At 36.3% G+C, this 22891-nt stretch overlaps 1 long non-coding RNA gene across 1 annotated transcript in view; it reads right to left on the bottom strand.

Annotated features, from left to right (window-relative positions):
- Positions 1 to 17250, bottom strand: part of LOC136836938 (uncharacterized) — a 235111-nt gene extending 217861 nt beyond the window's left edge. Inside the window, exon 1 of the long non-coding RNA XR_010852509.1 lies at positions 15830 to 17250. This is a non-coding gene — a long non-coding RNA (uncharacterized lncRNA). The remainder of the gene's footprint in view (positions 1 to 15829) is intronic.
- Between the last annotated feature and the right edge of the window lie 5641 nt (positions 17251 to 22891).

Here is a 22891-nt window from a genome sequence, read left to right as displayed (position 1 = left end):
ACTATTAGACAAACTGGAACTCATGTGACCCCTTTGCAACAGTTTTCCAAGTTGGCCCATTTTCATATGAATTTCCTTTATCAAAAATATAACTTTTTTTGTGAAAACTACAAAATCTTTGGTTTAATACAAACCTATCAGTTTACATAAGCCTATCTGAGTGATCAGCACTTCAAGAGACACACCTGATAATGAAGAAGAACGCTTTCCCTCACCCACACATCTGGAAACCCCTGCATCACCAAGGGTTGGCAATAATTACCATGTAATGTTTGGACGTGTCAAACAACGTATGGGTCTGTATTAAAACAAATGAATTTAATTGTCCTCACAAACAGGAAAATTTAACAAATCCCATCAGTTCACATGAGCCTGAGCAGCCATGTAAGAGGGTAGGACTCTTACTGGTAGCAAACTTTTACAATTGGAACACTGGCAGGCCAACCTGCTAGGTGAATGTGATCCGGACAAAGAATTTTTTGAGGCTAACAAGGTTTCATATAGTAGTTGGACTTGTTCCTTGTAAACAGGTCCGTGGTTTACAATCTCCTTTATGTCTTGGCCAAGCAATATGATAATACACTAATCCCTCCCATAAAGTGTTACTTCAAGTACAGTACCCTCTGAGAAATAGCTCATAAATAAGGAATAGTAGCTTTATGAAGAAGAGGAAGGAGACTGAGATGGGGTAAGATCTATACAGTATTGCCAGTTGATGCATATCCTGAGATCTGGTCCTCCCCTTGTTTCACAGGTAAACTACAATAGTGGAATTGCCCAACATGACTCCCTGTGTTTTTCTGAACAAAAGGCCTTAAGAATTCCCTGAGGCCAAGGAAGACAACTTTCAGCACTAAGAAATTGCAGTGGAGCACCCTCTCCTCCTTTGACCACTGACCTGATGCTGTTGAGAGATAACCATTCCATCCCTTTCTTCAGGCATGCATTAGAGGCCTGGGTGTGGAACAGTTAAAGGTACCCCAGCTACAAGGTTTCTAAGGTCCTTCCAACAACTTGGATCTAGGAACACCCTGTAAGGAATGGGATGGGAAGTGAAAAGTCTCTAGGGTCTAACTGAGGAGAACACTTCTCATTCGCTGCCATTATATGGAGTGTAACTTGCATCAGCTGGGAGGTACCATCTCTTTGAGAGATGGCAAGTGGCCCAGAACCAAAGTAGATTACATATATTTGCTGGAGGCACTTGCAAGATCTCCTGCAGCAGTGCCAGGAATTTCACTACTCTGTCCTCTGCAATTACTGAATTTGGATCCTTCTATGAAAGGGCCGTAAATCTTTTACACTTCTTACCAGGATCACTAGCAAATACCCTTTGAGCATTGGTTACAACAGATCATTTTACAATAACATATTCCTATGAAAAATGTATATAAGGATATGAGTAAGCACAATGTAACCCGAAGCTTTAATAATCCACAAGAGAAACAGAAACTTTCCTTACAATAATAACTCTACATACCTAACAATGAGTAGGTAAAGCACACACACACTGCCAAACAACCTAGCTAAGGTAAACCACTACAGTTCCATCAAGCACTTGTTCAGTACTAATAATGTCATAACTACCAACGCTTACAAACACCAGTGAAACCCCATCCCCGCAAAAAAAAAAAAAAAAAAAAAAAGAAGAGGCAATATAAGCATACAAACAGTAGAATGAAAGGAAGAAAAAAAATTAGCATTAATGAGCAAAATTTACAAGCAAGCTGGAAGTAGCAATGTTAGGTGTGGACAGGGCGAAGACACTTGGGAATGACTGACAATTGTTGGTGGTGCTGCAGTTCCCAGATGTGTGCCTAACAGTGGAAGTGTTCGTTTTGTTCTTCTTTATATGGTGTGTCTCTTGGAATACTGTGTATCGGAGCAGTCCCTAAGCAGATAGGCTCATGTAAACTTATTGGATTTGCTTCCACTCATCCAGACTGTTCATAGGGCTTTGATGTCTACATAGCAATTATGTGAATGATTTGAAATCAGCCCTTGTGATCAAAAAGATAATGCCTGTGATTAAGTCACAAAGAGACACTGATAAGAACCTCTCCAAAGCTCAAGAGCTTACTCACTTTCATTTATTCAAACATAGGCCTCCTTTTATCTTTGATTTGTATTAAATAGCATTGTATAATGGCATAATCCAGTGCACTTTACTTGCTAATAGGGATGATTGTTAATCTTGTTGGTTTTTATTGTTGAATTGGTTATGCCATAGGGTACAAAAGAAGTACTATCTGGCAACAGAGTCTTCAAGGAAAAGTTTTCAAATTGTAAGAAAAAATTTTATTAGTGGGATATTTGACCTTTGGGAAAAGTAAAAAGTGGTCCACAACTGCCATTAAACTCCAGCAGCCATACTTTAATAATTCATCAGATCTCGTTTTATGAAGCCTGATGTTGAACCTCCTGCTTGTGTAAGAGGTGAACAATCCATCTCTCTTGATTACGAGCAATCAAGTCCTCAAAGCTGGCCATCAAGCAGAACACAAATCCATGAGAATTTGGAGTGCTGCCAATACTTTTTTCTGAATGTGATTAAGGCCAAACAGCTGACATTAATGGCATCAGACATGCTACTTGTCCGGCTTTGTTACTTATTTATATACCTTTAGATGTTCTGGAGATGGTAAAGGTGTCTTTCATAATTATGGGAACAGAAACACTGAAAAAAAAAACATGCAAATTGTGTCACAGCAACAGACTGTAAAACATGATATATACTGTATATTGAGGTGAAGTAATGAAGCAGCTGGATCTTTACTTTCCAGAAGGGGGTCTAAGGATATATATACACCTTTAACTACCAAAGACTGGAGGTATTATTTATTCAAAGAATCATGAAATAATTTCACTCTTTGTAACTTTATATAAAGTTACTATACATCAGAATTAAACTTCAAACCCTTTACTTATGTTTTAATACTTATTTAGGGTGGACAACATACACTGTAATAGCTGGTTGAAAAATAAGTAGGTAGGAAATGTGTTCTGGCTGCTTGTCACTGACATGCCCTATTTTTGAAATCCCATTCATTTCCTGTGGTTGTGTTACTACAGAGTGCTGGTCTTTTATTTTGGGTACTATGTATTTATCATTAGAATGATGAGTGCTTATAAATCTTCACATTGTGGAGAAGCATTTGTTTCAGTATTTGTATATTTTTGTGCAACCAAGGTCACTAAACTGGTTTGTTATGTGTAGCCTGATAACTTTTTCCTTCACTGCGTGAGTATTTATTATAGGTTTGGCAGTGTCATTTTTGCAGTCAGCAAGGGAGAGGGTGCCTTGTCCTGAGACCTGCTGTGCCCTCTTAAGTGATCAGTTCTGCCAACTGATTGCTTAGTATGTAGATTGGCTGGTCTCCCAGAGTATCAAACCAGGTTGGTGCTCTCAGGCTAGGTCATTCTGAACAAGGACAGCTCCCATGACCAGTGGCATACACCTTGATCCTACTAATACCATCTTTCATGGCATTAGCCCAGGCCCTTATTAGGAAATACTACAACCACAAGTTACCACAGATTTCTTAGAGGAGAATTTATTGAAGTTGATATAGCTGAGGAGGAGGTCAACACAAAAGTGATTGATGTCAAAAAGGACAGCAGTTGTCCCAGGGCCTCGGTGTGAATCCATTCTCACTTGAGCCAGTCGTCATGTTTTGGTCAGTGATTGTATAGCTCTAGTTATTGTCATAACTTCATTTCTCTTGGACCTTGTACTGTATGCATAGATACCTACAAAACAGCCAACATGCACCCATGGTGTTCAACAGTCAGGAAATAAAGTTTCTGCATTGTCTGTGTTCCAATGGATTACCACAGCTTGCTACTGACTTATCTACACACAACTGTGAGGTTTACAAGAGAATCATTTCAAGAACAGATCATAAATCAAAATTACTTTATATATACCAAGATGTCAGGGATCATCAGTTAGTTGGAAATGGTATCTGAAGAGCTGCATTAGAATTAGAATTCACTTTCCCAAGTTACTATCCAATTTAAGTGAAAGCAAAAGAGATTGTGGTTCATAATTTGGCCAAGAACGCTCATAATTTTTGATAAATTTTATATAAAAATTTGTTGTTAAAAACCGTATTTTTACGGGTTGTACTGATCTCCCATCACTGCTGCGAGAGATTTTAGTTGGTTCGTCTCGCCTGTTTTATAAAGCATTGCTTCTTTCAAGAAGCTCTTCAGCTTGTGGTTCTGTCCACCCTGACTAGTCACTGAAGGCATAAGCAAAAGTGAAGTTCATATCTATAAAACAAAATACCGGAGAGTGAAAAATCTAGGCCACCTTAATCCTTACTGAAGAGTCCTGCCTGCCCAACTGATAGCTTCTAAATTTCTATTCCTGAAAGAAACCACCTTAATGTCTCAATTGCCATTAGGATTATGGATTGTCATTAGGATTATGGAAAAACATGTTTCTGAACTTTAATTAAGGTACTGTACATGTTGAGTTGAGTTTCCCTTGTCTTGGTCATGATCCTGGACCACTGTCAGTCACATGGTCACAACCTTATTGATGTTAAATTAATCTCCATGTATACTGTAGATGTACAGTTTGGTGTAAGCAAGCCTGTTTGTTAAAGCACTGGTATTTACATGCTGATATTTTGAGGACTTTTATGTTCAAAGTGCAATGCAAAAGTTAAATCAATGTGTTTCTGCTCAGACGTGAATACAGGACTAGTCAGGACAATGACAAGTTGTCAGATTAAATCTCATTTGTACCAGACAAACAATCTAGTAGAGGATGGTGCTTGACGGAGGCTAGAATATGCTGTTGCCAAGAACTGTAAACCAGACATGAAAGAAAACTTCTTTTATATTAAGAGGTATGTTCTAGACATTCAAGTGTTTTTGTACAGAATATTGTGAAGGAAGTAAAACTGTCCACAAAGGAAGATTGTTTCTTGCTCCAAGCTGAATCTTAATTACAGGTACAGTATTTAAAATGTATTTCAATGTTAACTCTAATTCTTACAGAGATATTAATTTGTGTACCCAAGTTAACATGTAAAATGATGTGTTGACAGTAAGTTTGCTTATTTCGCAACTTCTCAAGTACCTATATTTAAATCACCTACATCTGGCAGAAGTTTAGGTTTTATTCATTTTAGTAGAAATGAGTGTAACATTCTAAGAACTTTGCCCAAGTTAATGAACTGGGTTAATTCAATTGACTATCTGACTTTTCTTGTGTTAAGTTTGATTATCCCTTTATCAAAAAATTATTTTGGTCTTCAACCTAAATTATCAAACTTAATCGCATACCTGGAGGTTTCAGCTAATATCTTTCATTTCAAAGCTAGTTTAGTTAAAGTTGGTTCCCACTGTTGACAGTTGATTAAAGAAGTTATTTTACAATTCCAGTGAAACTGTTAGAAGTATTGTATACATTTTTTGGTAAATGGAAAGATAAAGTATGCTGGAAACTTTTCCTAAGGAAACCTGACTCCCAGTAGCCTGCTGGCCCAAGAACGAAGGCTCTGACCCTAAAATCCATTTACCCGAAGTACTATTACATGCCCAGAAGCACATAATAGTCCATTTAAGAGAAAAAGTGAAAGGACACTTGTGCCCTAATCATGGTGTTGAAAGAACATTTTCTCATTAATTACGGGTTTAAAGAATAACTGAAAATTTTACCAGAACCCTTGACCTGTGGCAGTATGATTTAAATTTGAAACATATCTTTGCAGTGATTTGTGTTTCCCATTCTGTAACTGAAACATTAGCACACCACATATTTTTAAGGGGTGTTTTACTGCAAGTGGACAGTCTTGTAATTAACATTTATATCTGTAACCACGATTACAGTTGAAATTAGGAGTGAAGCAGGGGGTGAAAAACTCATCTTGGTCAGCTACTTGCTTTGTGGTTTTTGGGAAAATTCCTAACTTAATAATCTTGGGTGTTTTATCTAGACTACCAAATCGAAATACTGTACTTAATTCTCATAAGGCTGGGTATCTTGCATAAAAAACAAGGGCAATATTAATTCAGCCCTCTACTTTTCCCCCCTTATCAATTTGATGGTTTACTTTCCTTACTGATATTGGTTACATTGCCAATTTAAAACTAAGTGAATTTTTTGAGCTGTCCTGATTTTGGTTACTCTGATGTTACACGTAGTTGCTTGAACACTGTTGACTGTGAACATCTGTACGTATTTAGTGGCAATTGCATTTTCCTGAAATAGTAGTTACACAATACTAATGGCATCAACATGAAATTTAATAAATATTATATTACTGCCTTAAATGTATTCTAATACTGTATTATGAATGGAAGTAATCTTTTTTGTGTGCTGTTTTATATTATGACAGTATCAGTATTTATGTATGTATATAATTTTTTTGTACATATATGTACATATATAGAGTACTTTTGGATATATCATTTAGAAACTTTGATTATCTGTAACTTATTTTTTATTTACATTAGCCATGCCATTGATGTGCACACAGACAGCTGGCCATGTTGACAGGTATTCTTTTGTCAAACTATAATGAACAGGCTCAGTTCTAGTACTGTACAGTACATTGATTTTTGTCACTTGAGTTTCTGTCAGAGGTTTGTTAAGAAAATTTCATGTTATATCACATTATTAAACTTTTTCTTTTAATACAGTGCCAGTAAGCTTTCTCAATCATTGTTCGCTTTGAATTCCGTTACTTCCTGATCACTCTCACTTGCAGACAATGTTGTTTTCATTTCCAGGATTGTATCCGTTTCTTTTACCCCCAAAGACCTATAGAACAATCTTAAAGGAGGGTTCTCAGAAATGAAACTGTCTTCAGTTGGTCATCTGAGGTCCATTTTATCATACAGGTCTCATTCAGTTAGGTAGGGGAGTTTAATCTGGACACCTCATTATTGACTTTCACCTTGATCTTAGCTATGTATCACTGTTCTTTCAGAAAAACAGGTCCCAAGATCATGATGGTTAAATGTTACGTCTATTCTAGGAGATATGAGATGATCATTAAGACAAGTCTCCCATTTTGATTAACAGGAAATGTTATCTAGAGAATATTATGGCTTAGCTTTGTTAGTTAAATTAACAGAAGGAATTTGTTTTGATTTTGATTTGCTCTTTGAACAAGAACTATACTGTTCATTAAATTTTAGATTCTCATCCAGCTTAGACAGAAAGAAAATCTGGAATGACAATATTAACAGGACTTCACCGAACCAAAATAGAGTCAAGTGGTAAAAATGACATTTCCATATATATCTCCAAACTGAAATTCTGCCAACTCTGCTATGGAATAAAGTGGTATGGAGTATACTGTCATAATTATGCTTCCATTTACAGTACATTGGCTGTGCTGTCTTTTTCTCTGCTATAGGCATCCCAGTATTTGAGCTGTGCATCTTCACTTCAGTCATCTCAGTCATTTCAGTAAACATTCGTGTTCAGCCATTAATGAATGTCATTCTACATTCCACATGTTTGTCCAAATTCCTGTTAAGATATAAATAGGCAGCTCATTGTTCACCTCTACACGGTGTATTTCCCATCAAGAGACATGACCATTTGGACACTTAGAGAAGATGCCTCATAAATCACGTAGGTCGAGACATTGCATGAAGTTAGGTAACACCATTTCATCTTGTGTTCCAGAATATTGCTCATACTTAGGCTATCACATTTATTTTTTTTTAACTATGATGGCATCTTGGGTCTTATTGTGACACATTGCCACTCACACGAGACCACCTAAGGTCTGGTTTAAGTTCCAGTAAAGATTTATTTCTTTACAAAGCTGGGACATTAATCCTCCACTCAAGTTGCCATAGTTTGTGTTATATGGGAATGTAAGCAACATAATGTTAGTTTGGACATTTCTTTAGGCTCATTACAATCGTACAGCAGAAACAAGATGTAGCATAGGACAAACCAATACGACTTGATTGCTATGGTAGTCTCATTATTAATGAATTTAGATACCTGAGCACAGTAGTACACTTACCATGCTAGTACTATACAATTCTTTGAACTGCTGGAAAATTCTGTATAGTGCAGCAACTGACAGTGGATAAGCAATGTGTATGTGTTTGAGATTAGTGCCATAACATGATACGTTAGTTCTCGATGCAGATCTTAGCCCAATTCTGTTTATTTGTACTCTCTACACTTGCAATCCCTCTCTAGAAAAAATAAGGCGTCATTGTCAGTGTGGTTAATATAAACTGTGAGTAAAGTTTTTACAAGATTTTACTTTAGTCTTAGTTTGTTGAGAATAAAATGCAGCTGATGATTTTAGTCTAGTTGTAAGACTGAGAAACTGGGATATATTTCGAAGCCTTCAATGAATCAGGTTAGAACCTGACTGGCTTTGTCTGAAAATGCTCTTCAAAATTAACTCCCAAGTGCAAATTTTAAAAAATCTTTTACAAAGTCATGATTGACTTCATTGCATGAATTTTCAAGGGATAACATTAATATCAGGTATTGGTCAGTTTTTCAATAAACATGCAGAGAAAAATCTTGTGACTGCCATGTTGTTCATGGCTTTCTTCGACTGCATCCGATGAGTAGTTACTGACTGTGTAAAAATAGCTGAGAATACTAGTGAACATAAACACTTAATAATTATCCAATGATCACAAAGGGTTCCTATGTTTCATTTAAATGAATTTTGACGGATGAGGACTTCTTCATCTGCTGAATAAGTTTTGTTGTTTTCACAGTGTTCTAATTTAAAGTTACAGTACATTGAATTTTTGTTGGGCAGCCAATATATTGTATGAGCAAAATACTGGTACAGAAGCCTTTCATAGGATGTGAATAATTGAGAGTGCTATCATGCCTCAGTCTCCCATCACTTACAACTGACAACCACTGCCAAACTGTGATGGCTAGCAGCAAAGGTACATCAAGTTCCCCAGTGCTGTTTGTGTCCTATTCACGAATTTCAGTATTTTAAGAAATACGCCTATCTAAGGTAATTAGCTTTCCTTGATATCTTTTAGAAACAAAATTTATAATTCCCCAAAACAGTGTATGTCATAAAGTCCTTCTATTTTCATTAATTTCAGCCTGTAACTCTTAACCAGTCTTTTCCAGTCTTTCAAGAATGCAGGATGATAAGACTATCAGATCTCACGGTGTTCTCTTGCTGCTAGCCATCAATGCAGCTAATATACTAATCATAGGTGTCTCCGTTAGAATCTCTCTCACTGGAAAGTGGTAGATAAGTTAACAGTGGTTTTCATTGTACTGTATATTCATCACAGTGGTCACTAATCATCAAAGATCATCTAGGTCACATAGTTTGGGTAGTTTACACTTTTTATGATGAGGTAACCTCAAAATCCAGTTTACCAAGATAGTTTGTGAGCCTCTAAAAGCTGCAACTCTTCACACAGTTTTGGAAGCTCTATTTTTACATGTTTAGCAAGTAAAGAATTGAAATCCTTCCAGGTCCTGCAGTGCTTTAGAGTGATTATACCATATCTGCTTTGCTGGACACATAGCACTTAATGCCATCCAATTCCGGCTGATACCAAATTTGTAAGGTTCAGATTTTCATTAGAATGCATTCATGGTAAATGCAACACCCATACAGGGCATTTTCTCATTTTTATATTTATCTGGTTGCTGTTCAATGCCTTAGTGGGCAGTGCACCACGGCACTGACTTTGGTCATGTGACCTGTGAGGTTCTGGATGTAAACTATACAGTAAACTGACTTGAACACTGAAATTTCAGTGATTTACTGATAACTTATATTATGCTATAATAACTTACAGTATACTGTATACTTCAAGTCATTAAATGATTTTTAAAATTTATAATCATGGCAGGGGTGAAAAAAAGGGAATTTAGTTTTTTTTAGAAATTGGCATTTTGGAAAAAAAAAAAAGGTAGGGGGAATGAATGGCAGGTCATTTTGAACTAAAGTTTGTATGTACCATAATGAATTCTGAACTATCTGAGCTGATTTAAATCTGTTGGTCATTATACAGTATCACTGGCAAATTCAACTGTGTAGGGAAATAGGCACAAAAAAAAAAATTGGGAAAAAATTGAATCTGTGTCCCTTAATTTCCCTGTCTATCTTTTATAGCTTTGAATTATGTTCTGCCTTGATTGAATGTCATCCTCAAATTTTTTGAATGTCTTGAAATAAAAGAATAAAAAGAGAAAAACTAAATTTGTTCTCTCAAATCCTTCTACTCCTACTTATTACCAGATATGTCATTACATAATAACAATGGAGAAGATATGATTTAGTCTACTAGAAGTATGTATGATTTTCAGGGAACATGTGACCACTCTGTTTTGCATTCAGTCATGTTTTGGCTTCCCCCCCCACCCCCAAAAAACACTGCTATTCTACTAAATTAGCTTTTAAGGTTTACATGAGGGTACAATAGCAATGTCTGCTTAACAACAAAGAAAAATTTAGTTGGTGCAATGTTAAAAAATTTTGGATGAATTAATAAAATATATCTCTCTCTCTCTCTCTCTCTCTCTCTCTCTCTCTCTCTCTCTCTCTCTCTCTCTCTCTCTCTCTCTCTCTCTCTCTCCCCATTAATAGCCCCTCATGAATAACAGAACGCATGAGAATGAGGATATGCTAAGTCAAAGAACTGCCTCTGTGCCCAAGCTAATCAGTATAGTGACAGATAAATCACTCCCAGGTGTAACTGCTATGAAATACTGAAATTGAATCTTTATTATTTGTTGACACTCCTACTACAGGACAAACTTCCATAATTTACTGTCACAACATGGAACTCCTTAAGAAATGCACAACTGGCACCAAGTCGAAGGCAAGAGGAAGAAGAAGAAGAACATTAAATTACCAGTAAAGAATGAAATAATAAATGAACATAACTATCTTGGAGGATGGAAAGAATAGATTATAAAGAATATATTATATATATATATATATATATATATATATATATATATATATATATATATATATATATATATATATATATATATATATATATTTATAGTGTATACAGTCGACCTGCCTCGACTTCATAGAGGTCTGTGGCGCAGTTCAATCCCTGCAAGCCGGCTGATCAGAGAGTTCTATCCGGATTTGTGGACTCGGTTTGCTTAAAAAGCAAATGGATGTTACAGACTAAATACACACACAAAACAAAGCCACTATTTCTAAAAACATAACAAACATCTCACACGTTCGAACGCTGGATTTCTCTTTGGAACATAGACCTATATCCTTCAAATTGTTACCCCATACAAAAATGAAAATTTGCCCTGCCTATTCGCAGTTCCGGATTTGTGGACTCGCCTATTCGTGGATTTCTCTTTGGAACATAGCCTATATACACATTGTTCGCAGAAAATTTGCCTATTCGTGGTATTTTTCACAGAGAAATATTAACAAATTACTGAATTTTCAGAGTTTTGTGACTGAATGAACATTTTCTGCTAAAACTATTAAAATATTCAAGTGTAAGCATTTTTTACGGTTTTTTGAACTATCAAAATAGGCAGTTGTGTTTTTTTCGAGGGGTTTTAAGTATTCGCAGATTTTAGCTATTCGCGGGGGGTAGTGGTATGCATCCCCCACGAATACCGAGGTGCAGCTGTATGTATATTAGCTTATATACTTGTGAAGCAACTATTATATATATATATATATATATATATATATATATATATATATATATATATATATATATATATATATATATATATATATATATATATTATTTATATATATAATGAACATGTATATACAGTAGAAGCCCGGTTCTCGACCGTACCAGAACTCAACAAAATCGGATTTCGACGCGAAATGTTGAGTAAATTTTGCAGCGGAGCTCGAACAACAAACCAGAATCTGACCCGATGAATCATATGATGTTTGTAAAAAAAAAAAAAAAAAGTAGCTTCTGTCGGCCGCCGCTAGTTGGCGTTCTTCCCACGTGTATTTAAAAGCGTTTAAAGCCCACACACGCTGCTGCTGTTGTTGTTTGGAGAAGTACACGCTTGTACAGGTATATCATAATTTTTTTTGGCTTTCTGCACTGAATTTTCATCCAATCATGGGTCCCAATATGTTAGGGTATCATAATATTTATTGAAAGATGTTTAGTGATTCTGTACACTATTCCAGTAGACTGTATGAAATTTACCATAAATACTGAACGTAATCAACGTTTATGTAATTAGTACCTTGATATGCCACCAGGTTGGCGCTTTGGTTTGTTTACATCAGCTCATGCCACAAACTGCCAAGTGCCGGCGAAACTTACTACATTTTTCTTAATTTTATGATAACAGACACAGTAATTCAGCTTATAAATACTGTATTATTAATTTACTGTAATAATCAGGCTTGTTTTTCAATAATATTATTAACAACAGTTTTTGCGTGTACCCATTACAGTATATTCTGGTAGTGGCTATAATCTACCTAGCCTAGCCTATGGCGCTTGGTCTACCATCGGTAATACGGTCGCATTGGTCGTAGGCCAATTTTTTTTATACAGTATGCATTTAAAATTGTAAAAAGTGCTTCTGATACAGTAAGTTATTTAACTCTGAACTTAATTACTTGTAATTTATGTAAAGTTTTGTATAAAAAGGCAAGGTTGGGGTAATGACTGGTGGTCAGAAATGGATTAATCCATTTTCAGTTATTTCTTATGGGAGAAATTGATTCAGAATTCGACTAAATCGAATCTCGACGCTTCTGGAATGGATTAGCGTTCAGGACTGGGGCTCTACTGTATATATATGTATATGCATATATACACATATATACAGTACATATATATATATAGATATATATATATATATATATATATATATATATATATATATATATATATATATATATATATATATATATATACACACACACAGGCAGTCCCGGTTTACTGACGGGTCCGGCTTCTGACGTTCGAGGTTACAACGCTTTTCAAATATATTCATCAGAAATTATTTCCTGGGGTTACGACATGTTCCAGGGTTACGACGCATCGTATGCTGATCCGATGGAAGAAATATGGCTCTAAAACGGCAGAATAATCAAAATTTGGAGGTTTTTTTGATGAAAAACTCAATAAAAATGTCGTTTACATCGTTTTCAGTACACCCAAAGCATTAAAAGTAAGATTTTTTCAGAATTTTTGACGATTTTTCAGTTTATAACGATTTTCGGTTTACGACACGGTGTAAAAGCGGAACTCCCGTCGTAAACTGGGGACTGCCTCTATATATATATATATATATATATATATATATATATATATATATATATATATATATATATATATATATATATATATATATATATATATATATATATATATATATATATATACATATATATATATATATATATATATATATATATATATATATATATATATATATATATATATTACTATATATAATATTTAGCCAACAATAAACAACAATGAAACTTGGATACATGAAGGCTAAAGATGACTTGAACTTATGCAATACAAAGTCATAGGAAGTGCATGTGACAAGCAATCTGCAAGTACAGTATTCTCTATTAGAACTTACCGGATTGCACAAACTTTTATACGCCTAGTATCCTGTAAAATATAGCTATATAATTAAAAAATGCAATTTCGTTACATTTAGGGCTCCAGAAAAATTGACTAATCAGAGTTAGGCTAATTGAAGATCGATTACAAGTTTTGCAGATATGTAGAGAGTATAGGCCTAGTGTGAAAAATAAAATAAAATGCACAGGTGCAGGCCATGAAACCTAATGCACGAGTTGCAAGACACCAGCCAGTTGCAAAAGATACAAACAGGATACTACTAAAACTTCCCCATGGGGGGGAAGTGCTATCAGTGCACATCACGCAGTGCACTGTGGGCATTACTTAGGTTCTTTGCAGCATCCCTTCGGCATCTAGCTGCAACCTCTTTCATCACTGTTACTGTACCTCCATTCATATTCTATTTCTTCCATCTAGCTATCCACCCTTTCCTAACAATTGTTTCATGGTGCAACTGCAAGGTTTTCCTCCAGTTACACCTTTCAAACCTTTTTACTCACAATTTCCTTTTCAGCACTGAATGATCTCATAAGTCCCAGTGCTTGTCCTTTGGCCAAAACTCAATATTCTATTCTACTATTGGAAATTATACAGAGGAGTGTGCTATAAAGTAAGTCGGCAAACTGCATATAAGATGAATCAAAAGGTTTAATACCAAGTCCATAAATTTGTTAAGGGAACTGAGCAATATGGAACCATCATAACAAACCATTCAACTGTCACTGATCTTAAAATACGCATTCGCTCATTGGCCTAGGGTCATAAACATCAAGCGAGGTGTCAGAAAAGCCATTTTTCGTGAACAACTAACTGATGATTCTACCAAGAAAAACGTTCGGGAAACAAATTTTGTTTTTTTCAAGGAATAATTTTCCCCAAATGCAATGAAAATTTTATTACGCTGGGTAGTTTAACATGAGAGACCCGATTGCTCTGTGAGTTCAGATTTCAGGTCAGAAAAAATTAATGTAAATGCAGGATGTTTTCGAGATGTGTCAAATGTGAGTTTTATTTTTTCGCTACATAAATGCAGTCTGCTTATTGTTGTTCTTACATTATGTGTGAAGACAATGTACTGCAGCCCTCAATTCACTGAATATACGGTCGGCGGACCGAGACCCTAAATGAAAAAAAAGAATAAAAAAATAAATATTAACTCTTCCTCGCTGGCTACAATAACGACGCTCCTGAGATCCAGCCGTATTTATAATGCAAATATTCCATTACCACTGCGTTTCAAGAGAAACTATTTCAACAACGATTTATCCTGATGTACAGTACAGTAAAGACTTGGATGAAGAGTGGGCTACGTAAGTGGTGCTGATATTAACCTATAAGGGAATCTGAAGCATTTCCAAGCTTACGTCAAACACAACTACTCGGCCTGACAAGTTTGCCACAACGACCCGTATCAAATAATCTTCCCAGACCAGACTCATTTAGCTTTCTCTTATACGAAACAACAACATATATAAAAAAATTCATCCATGAAGAGCGCGCAATCACGTCTCAAGGCAAACTGACTGTGCTTGGCGTCATGAGAAAAGCAAGTGGTGAACTGCACAGAATATCGCGTAAGGGCGTAAATCGTGATTTTGCTTTTGATAAATCAATTAGCAAGATTTTACGAAACATCTGAGATAGCCTAAATAAACGTGATTCTGATTACTTATTGTCTACATTTGACATTTTAATTTATATTAAACCCATTTACAGAATTACAATATATTGTAAGTTATAATTTATGGGAGTGAACAAACTAACCAAAGCAGAAAATGCAATAAAGTTTTTCATTATAAATACTTTGCTGTTAAGTAACTAGAAACATGAATGTTTCATTTATTAAAAATATATTTTTAAGCTAATAACCCCATATCCTTTTTGAAACCCGGCATAATTTTTTCTGCCATGGGTTTCCAAGCAGAAAAAATTGGTGTCAGTAAACAGACAGCCTAAACAAGAAAGCATTATATGTACACACACACACAGACATATATATATATATATATATATATATATATATATATATATATATATATATATATATATATATACATAATATATAGATATATAAACACTTGGGCATTATATTTTCTAGAACATTTACTTTTTTTCAATGTAAAAATTACCATTCTCTAATATTAATTTTTCTTAAACTTTCGAAAATGCCGACAGGTTGCTTGCATCTTAATATATAAATAATTTTAAGGTCATATGTAGAATATGTGTGATCGAATACAGATGATTAAAACAATGTTTTACTTACCATGATTGCACTGGTGGTTTCGTTTTAGTACATCCAATCATGAAGTATAGAGCGTCAATGAATTCCCGCTTGCTTTTAGGCCTATTACTTTACTGCACAGTTAGTATGACAACATTGGTTGTGCCACCTGCTTGTGATTTCAGACTCGAGAATTTTTAGTAACCGGAAATTTCTTTTATAGCACTCGCTTTCTTTTCGTTATTAAGGTATTCATTTAATGACACATTCATTTGATAGGGGAACCTTCCATATTGCTGTATTATATTCACTGTCCGAGCACAATTCCACTTTTATTTTACACTGGACGGCATCTCGAAGGTAGCATTTTATCTTGACGTAACAATCTTTTACACTGGACGGCATCTCGAAGGTAGCATTGTATCTTGACGTAACAATATAAATATAGGCAAAACTGTCTTCATCGAGAGCTCAGAACTCAGAACCAACAGCCGTGTAAAATAAATCTTGTTACACTTCTGTTTCAACAGCCTTATCTAGTGAAAATCTAGCTAAAGAAGTCTTTTTACAATTGCCCTGGACATGTTAAAACCAAGAGATGTCTTTGCAGTTCCTTGTGAATCAAGGTCAAGATTTGAATCCAGTGTGCAGGCGAAATCGGGTCGAACTGCATATTACGTTTGAGCCATTTCCGAAACTATTAAGATATTTTCTAACGCAAATTTGTGTTCATGATAAAGTCATCAATTAAAGAATTGTCAGATGGTTCTCTGATTTCATGTTCAAGAGAGACTGAAATTTTAAGTCGTGTGAATGCTACAGCACACATATAGGTTTATCCAAGTTTCAATACGCAAAAAATGCACTTTGCTTCTATGAGCACAATATTTCCACAAAGAGCTCTGTCATTGGAAAAAATTGGTAATTGCCTTTTTTTAAACTTTTATCAACGAGAAGAGTAATAAAAATTAAATAATGATGAACATCAACACATCGTTATAAATAGCACCTAGGCGTAAAGTACCTCCAGGTACATACTGATCAAACCCTAGAATTTAGGGTTCAAAGGTTTAGCTCTGAGATTTACAATGTGTATGCTGCACAGAACCAATTATATTATTATCCATAATAATATCCGGCAACTACGACTAATACTTTACGTGAACTGCAAGCCACGTCCGGTTTAGTGTATTTTCCAAGGACACTCCACCTTACCAACCTCGTTACCAAGGTGGCCTAGGCCTACACTTTAGGAATCATGGGCTAGAAATCTAACACAGGTTAAGGGTTTAGTTTAGTCCGTTTCCGACTACGCAATGACATAACATTTCAGTTAATCCCAAGTAACAATTCACAAACACTGACTTGGAATACGTCACTGTGATCACAACGAGAAAGTGCACTTTACTAAGGGGTGTCGAAACGAGACTGACCCAATGACTGAAGTCTGAACTTAGTGAAGTGAAACGTCGCTTAAACAGTAACTTAGTTCCGTTTTGTGCAGATGGTTAACCTAGTACGATATTAATTTAAAAGCAAATATGCAAAATGGTCTATAAAATATTTAATCCTAAAAATATAGATTTATATCTTTATCATTATGGATAAATAATACCGAAAGTGGTTCTTTTAGGAAATGTTCAAAATAAAGGACATTTCACGTTCTTTACCAGATTCAACAAAAAAAATTGATTAACCAGTTATGATATAAGCAAATGTGCAAAATAATCTACAAAATAGTTCTTAGAAATGTAGATTTGTATCGTCATTATGCATAAATTATACAGATAATGGTTTTTTTTTAGAAACTTTTAAAATGAGGACATTTAACGTCCTTTCCAGATTCAACAGAGGACAGGCAGAGAAGAGCAGAACAAGGAACTGTTCTTTTCAATAAAAGACGGCTTACAACAGCAAATGTTTGAATGGAGAATGTAAATGAAAACGGGAGATGAGCAGTAATATTAAAAGAAATTGTAAAAAGTATGGCGAAGGATGGACGAATTTCCACAAAACCAGGTGTTAGGCCTATGTGGTCGTCATACTCAGAGTTACTTGTATAATCGTAATCTTTTTTTTTATCTTATTTGTGAAACCATTTATATTCCTTAACTCCATTCGTGATTAGTTTATTCATATCTGAAATGGCCATACAAAAGAAATTCTTTATTGTTATTCAGGTAATTCTACAGATTGGGATTTTTTCTTCTTCTTTTACCATGACAATGTAGGCTTCGATGGATACTCCCGGGTTCTTAACACAATCGGAACATCGTTCTACGATAAATTCATGCGTTTTGGGGGATTTCAATAAACCATTTTCTTTTCCCATGAATTCTCCATTAGTTGCTATGAGAAAAAATGCATGACAGTCGTCATTACGACCCAGTGAATGGAAACACGACCCAGTAGTTGAGTGAAAGGAAACAACTCACCGTGTTGTTACGTGAAGGGAGACATGTTAGGTGAGAGGAAACATGACAATTAGTTGGTAGGTGAAGGAAAGCAGACTCAGCGTGTTGTTAAGTGAAGAGAGACATGACAGTTGGTTGGTAAATGAAGGAAAACACGATCCAGTTAGTTGGTAAGTGAAGTGAAACAGACTCAGTGTGTTGTTAGTGAAGAGAGACAATAATAATTAGTTGGTAAATGAAGGGAAACAGACTCCATGTGTTTTTAAGTGAAGGGAGACAATAATAATTAGTTGGTAAGTGAAGGGAAACAGACCCAATGTGTTGTTAAGTGAAGGGAGACATGCCAATTTGTTGCTAAATGAATGGAAACGGACGCATTGTTAAGTGAAGGGAGACGAGACAATTAGTTGTTAAGTGAAGGGAAAGACAACCCATTTGTTTTTCATGTCATCCTGGTTACCCGGAATCCAAACGAATATCTTAATTTAAAAATTGCCGTTACTAAAATCTGAACTTGCTACTTGTGTTGGTGCATTAAAATAATTCTGAGCTAGTATTCATCCTAATACATCACGAGAGAGAGAGAGAGATCTGGAAAGGTACCAGGTGTGGGTGGAGGCAGCAGCAAGAGGGCGAGGGGAAACCCAGCGCCAGGTATTTTCTACCTTTCCTCCACTCCCAACCGTTCCTCATCCCCAGCAGGAATAAAACCGCCACCCACAACTAAAGAATGCGTGTATGCTCGTCTTTTGTGTACCCTAATGACGCCCTTGTATAGATCTACATGCCAGCCTTGCGCTGATTTACTTATCGTCTATCGTTCTTCGGCTCTGAGTCATTCGTATTCGTCAATACTTCGTAGTTTCTCTTGGTCTACAATACCAAGGAAGAACTGTCTTTTTTTTTTTTTGTCTTTAACCGCCGAGATGAATTGCAGATATTCATTTGCATACCGCTTATCTACAGTCTGTTGTCTCCAAACAGCCATGGCAACAAAACAGATAGAAACAACGCTCCTTAAAAAAAAGAGAGAAAATAGAGAGAAAGAAAACGAAAGAATAAAATACACCCGAATGCAAATGCGCGGAGTGAGGGTGGAAGAAAGAGTGAAGTGGCAACGCCGCAAGAGGGGGAGGATCAATAGGATGCCAGTGTTGCCACGCCCACCGACTGCAAGAACTCTTATGTTTACTACTGCCTGTCTGGAGTCTGTGTTCTGTGTCTCTACATGCCTTCTCTTCTTTCTTTATTGTCCACTAATCTTCGCATGCAAAGCTTCAGCGTCTCATTTTCAGGCTTCAAGCTGAGTCCAATGGCTTTGACGTTCAGCTACTTCCGCATTCCAGGAGCTGTTGACCAAAAGCTTTGACGTACCGTAGAGTTGGTGATGATGCTATTGTCGCGACGTCAAGCAAAACTGTAAATAAAAAGGGAGAAAAAAATAAATAAAAAACAAACTCGGATTGCCGGCAGGTGATGGGAAGAGGACCCCAGGTTATGAAACGTGGGGGATTACTGTAAGATCACCGGTGGGCGTCGTCGTCCTGCTGCAGGTGCATAAAAGAGATAGATCGTAAACCTCGAGTTCTCCTGGCGGTAGATTAGACCTATACTATCTTTTGTTTTTTATGCCTTTTTTTACTATTACCTGTTGTTGAGTCGTAAACAGATTGCCTGGACAACAACACAATGTGACAAGAATAACCGGTAAAACACGAGAGTAAAAGTAAAAATAAAGTTTATTTAAATTTTGTGATATGCAACGCAGTTTAGAGCTTACTAGAGGCCTTTATTTTATTTACCATTTATTTTAATTTTATTCCTGATTTGTCTTTTAACTGAAATATAGATTTCTGTTTTCTTGAAGTTTGCTTTAGAGATTTTAAAGACATTTTTGCACGGTGCCCAAATAAAATTTCTAAAGTGATTTTAGACATTTCGGGACAAGAGACCATTCTATGAGCAAATCATCATCATCATCTCTCTCTCTCTCTCTCTCTCTCTCTCTCTCTCTCTCTCTCTCTCTCTCTCTCTCTCTCTCTCCCTTCGATTAGTTGCTGGGATGCAGTGCTTCGATTCACCATTCCAGAATAGAAGGAGTCAGACGATTTTGAGAAAGATTATGTGTTAGTGGTTGTAATTAGCATAATTGTCATTAGCTAGAATCAGAGTATGTAAATGATGTGCACTTTATGAGTTGAGAAAACCTGTCCTAAATTTGGGTGTGCCTACTCAAGCCTTCGATTAAACTTCCTGTTTTTTCCTTACTGATTTTGAGTAACAGATGTAATCTAAAATAATACAACTGAGATGAGCTTAGGCCTATCCACATCTTTTCTAAACCGTTCCCTTTTTCTAAAATTTAAATGATTTTAGCTTACGACCTAGAATGACCTATATTATAGACATTTTGTTTTTGTATAGAATTAGAATTAGTTAACCTTAATTCGGATAAACATTTTTACTGGTAACGTCTTCAGCAGATATATTGGTTTTTTATATAGACCAACTAATGACCCGGTCTTACGCAAATCTGGGGAGGTCTTTTCACGTTCGTAAAAAAAAAAAAAAAGTGCAAGCATCTACAACAGACACTGTCCTCGGTCTTTAGGCCTAACATAATCTGACCTGCATTCGATAGGCCTACTCATATCTTTTTTATATTTACTAGTACCCTTCTAGTAACAAATAAGAAACCATAAATAATAGATGATACTATTGATACAAGGACTTCTTACACTGAAGCCGGTGATCACGTGGTTGCATGTGCTAGGAGCTGCACACCGTGGCTCCATCCGCCGGGATTTGGGTTTTGTCCAGGGGGCGAGGGGAAGAGGGTGCTGGTGTTAGAGAGAAGAACGCCGGCTGTTACTGATAACATGCTCTCTCTCTCTCTCTCTCTCTCTCTCTCTCTCTCTCTCTCTCTCTCTCTCTCTCTCTCTCTCGCTTTATAAGCAGGTTATTGGGTCCACTGGAAGTGATCCGCTGCGTGCTGCTGCCTTCCCTGAAGCGTAGGAGAGGCTTCCCGATGGAGCCGTTGTAAAGATTGTATTTCCTTAGTCTTATAGATCTATCTATTTGAAGGCTAACGAATGACAGGACCAATAGCATTACTATTAACGTTAAGGTGGAAAACCCAGTTACCAAGGCAGGGGCTATAACTACCAAACATAGCAACAATGAAAACTACTACCACACTCATTCAGCCAACAGAATATATGTTATGCCTCCATGTGACCAATTTATCCTCATACAAAACTCTGAAAGTGTACTGCAAGGTTTTTAAACAGCATAAAAATAGCAATGCTATCTTTCAATATGAAACCACAACTATGAGTTTTACACTATATTTTATTTTAAAAATTCCTGTATGAAACTGCTAATCTGTGTTGCAATTAGGAGTGTCTCTCACCTCCATCTCTATACAACGAGACAACTACTCTTCTCATCCATGGCTTCTAAACCTTTCCTTCATCCAGAAACACCTTACAAACACTCGTCAGCCACTCAATAACACTTTCGGCGCTGTATCGTGGCATCTCCCTTGTAATCCCTCCAACTCTTTGTGTCTTTATTTATATGAGCTTCGAGAGTTCTTAAGAATCGCTTCCAAATACTGGTAAGCTCACACTAAGCCTATTTACTGTTAAATGATTGAGCTCTCAAAATACTCACTTGATCGACTTCGGATAACATCTCTGAAACATCTTTTACGGGCTGCTCTATGATCAAGAGCCCGTGCTGGCATAAGGCCAGCTTAATCAAAAACAACTGAAACAGCATCTGAGATTCAGCTGTTTATTAGGCTTCCTCTCTGAACTTAGCTTACTTCCCTGTAGAAAAATCTTTTTAGTCTCAAAGTTCTTGAGCACCTTTTCCTTTCTATTTTCATTACTTACCTTCATTTTGTCTCCCAGTTTCTTCTTTCCTCTCACCATTGACTATTTTTATTCCTACCTCTTATCCTCCTGTGCCCACAAACACTCTCTGCTGTCCCTATAACCCAACCTTCGAAGCTTACATACGCCTAATTTACTGTCGACTCCCGTGACTTTAACGTTAGCCTATAGTTATATATGCATGTATGTATGTATGTATGTATGTATATATATATATATATATATATATATATATATATATATATATATATATATATATATTATTCTCCAGTGATACCCAGCAACCCCAATAAAAGTTCTGTGAAACTTTCAATGGACTTTATGACCCTCGGACAATTACAAGACGTCCCTTTCGTTCGATCACAGTTTCTCTCTATTGCTTCCCTGAACGACCACTGAATAAGACCTCTCTCTCTCTCTCTCTCTCTCTCTCTCTCTCTCTCTCTCTCTCTCTATTGTACGCGATTATAGACTGTCTGGAACACCTATCTCTCTCTCTCTCTCTCTCTCTCTCTCTCTCTCTCTCTCTCTCTCTCTTGTACGTGATTATAGTCTGTCTGGAATGCTTATGTGTTTATCCCTCTACCTCTAGCCACTTTCTCTCTCTCTCTCTTTCTCTCGTACATAGTTATAGACTGGCTGGAACCCTTCTCTGTTTATCTCTCTACCTCTGGCCTCTCTCTCTCTCTCTCTCTCTCTCTCTCGTACATGGTTATAGACTGGCTGGAAACCTTCCCTGTTTATCTCTCTCTCTCTCTCTCTCTCTCTCTCTCTCTCTCTCTCTCTCTCTC

This window comes from Macrobrachium rosenbergii, chromosome 57 (genome assembly GCF_040412425.1).
Source record: "Macrobrachium rosenbergii isolate ZJJX-2024 chromosome 57, ASM4041242v1, whole genome shotgun sequence".
In the NCBI taxonomy this organism is placed as follows: Eukaryota; Metazoa; Arthropoda; class Malacostraca; order Decapoda; family Palaemonidae; genus Macrobrachium; species Macrobrachium rosenbergii.
The sequence above is the reverse complement of the archived record's forward strand: the minus strand, read 5'-3'. Positions and strand labels throughout refer to the sequence as shown.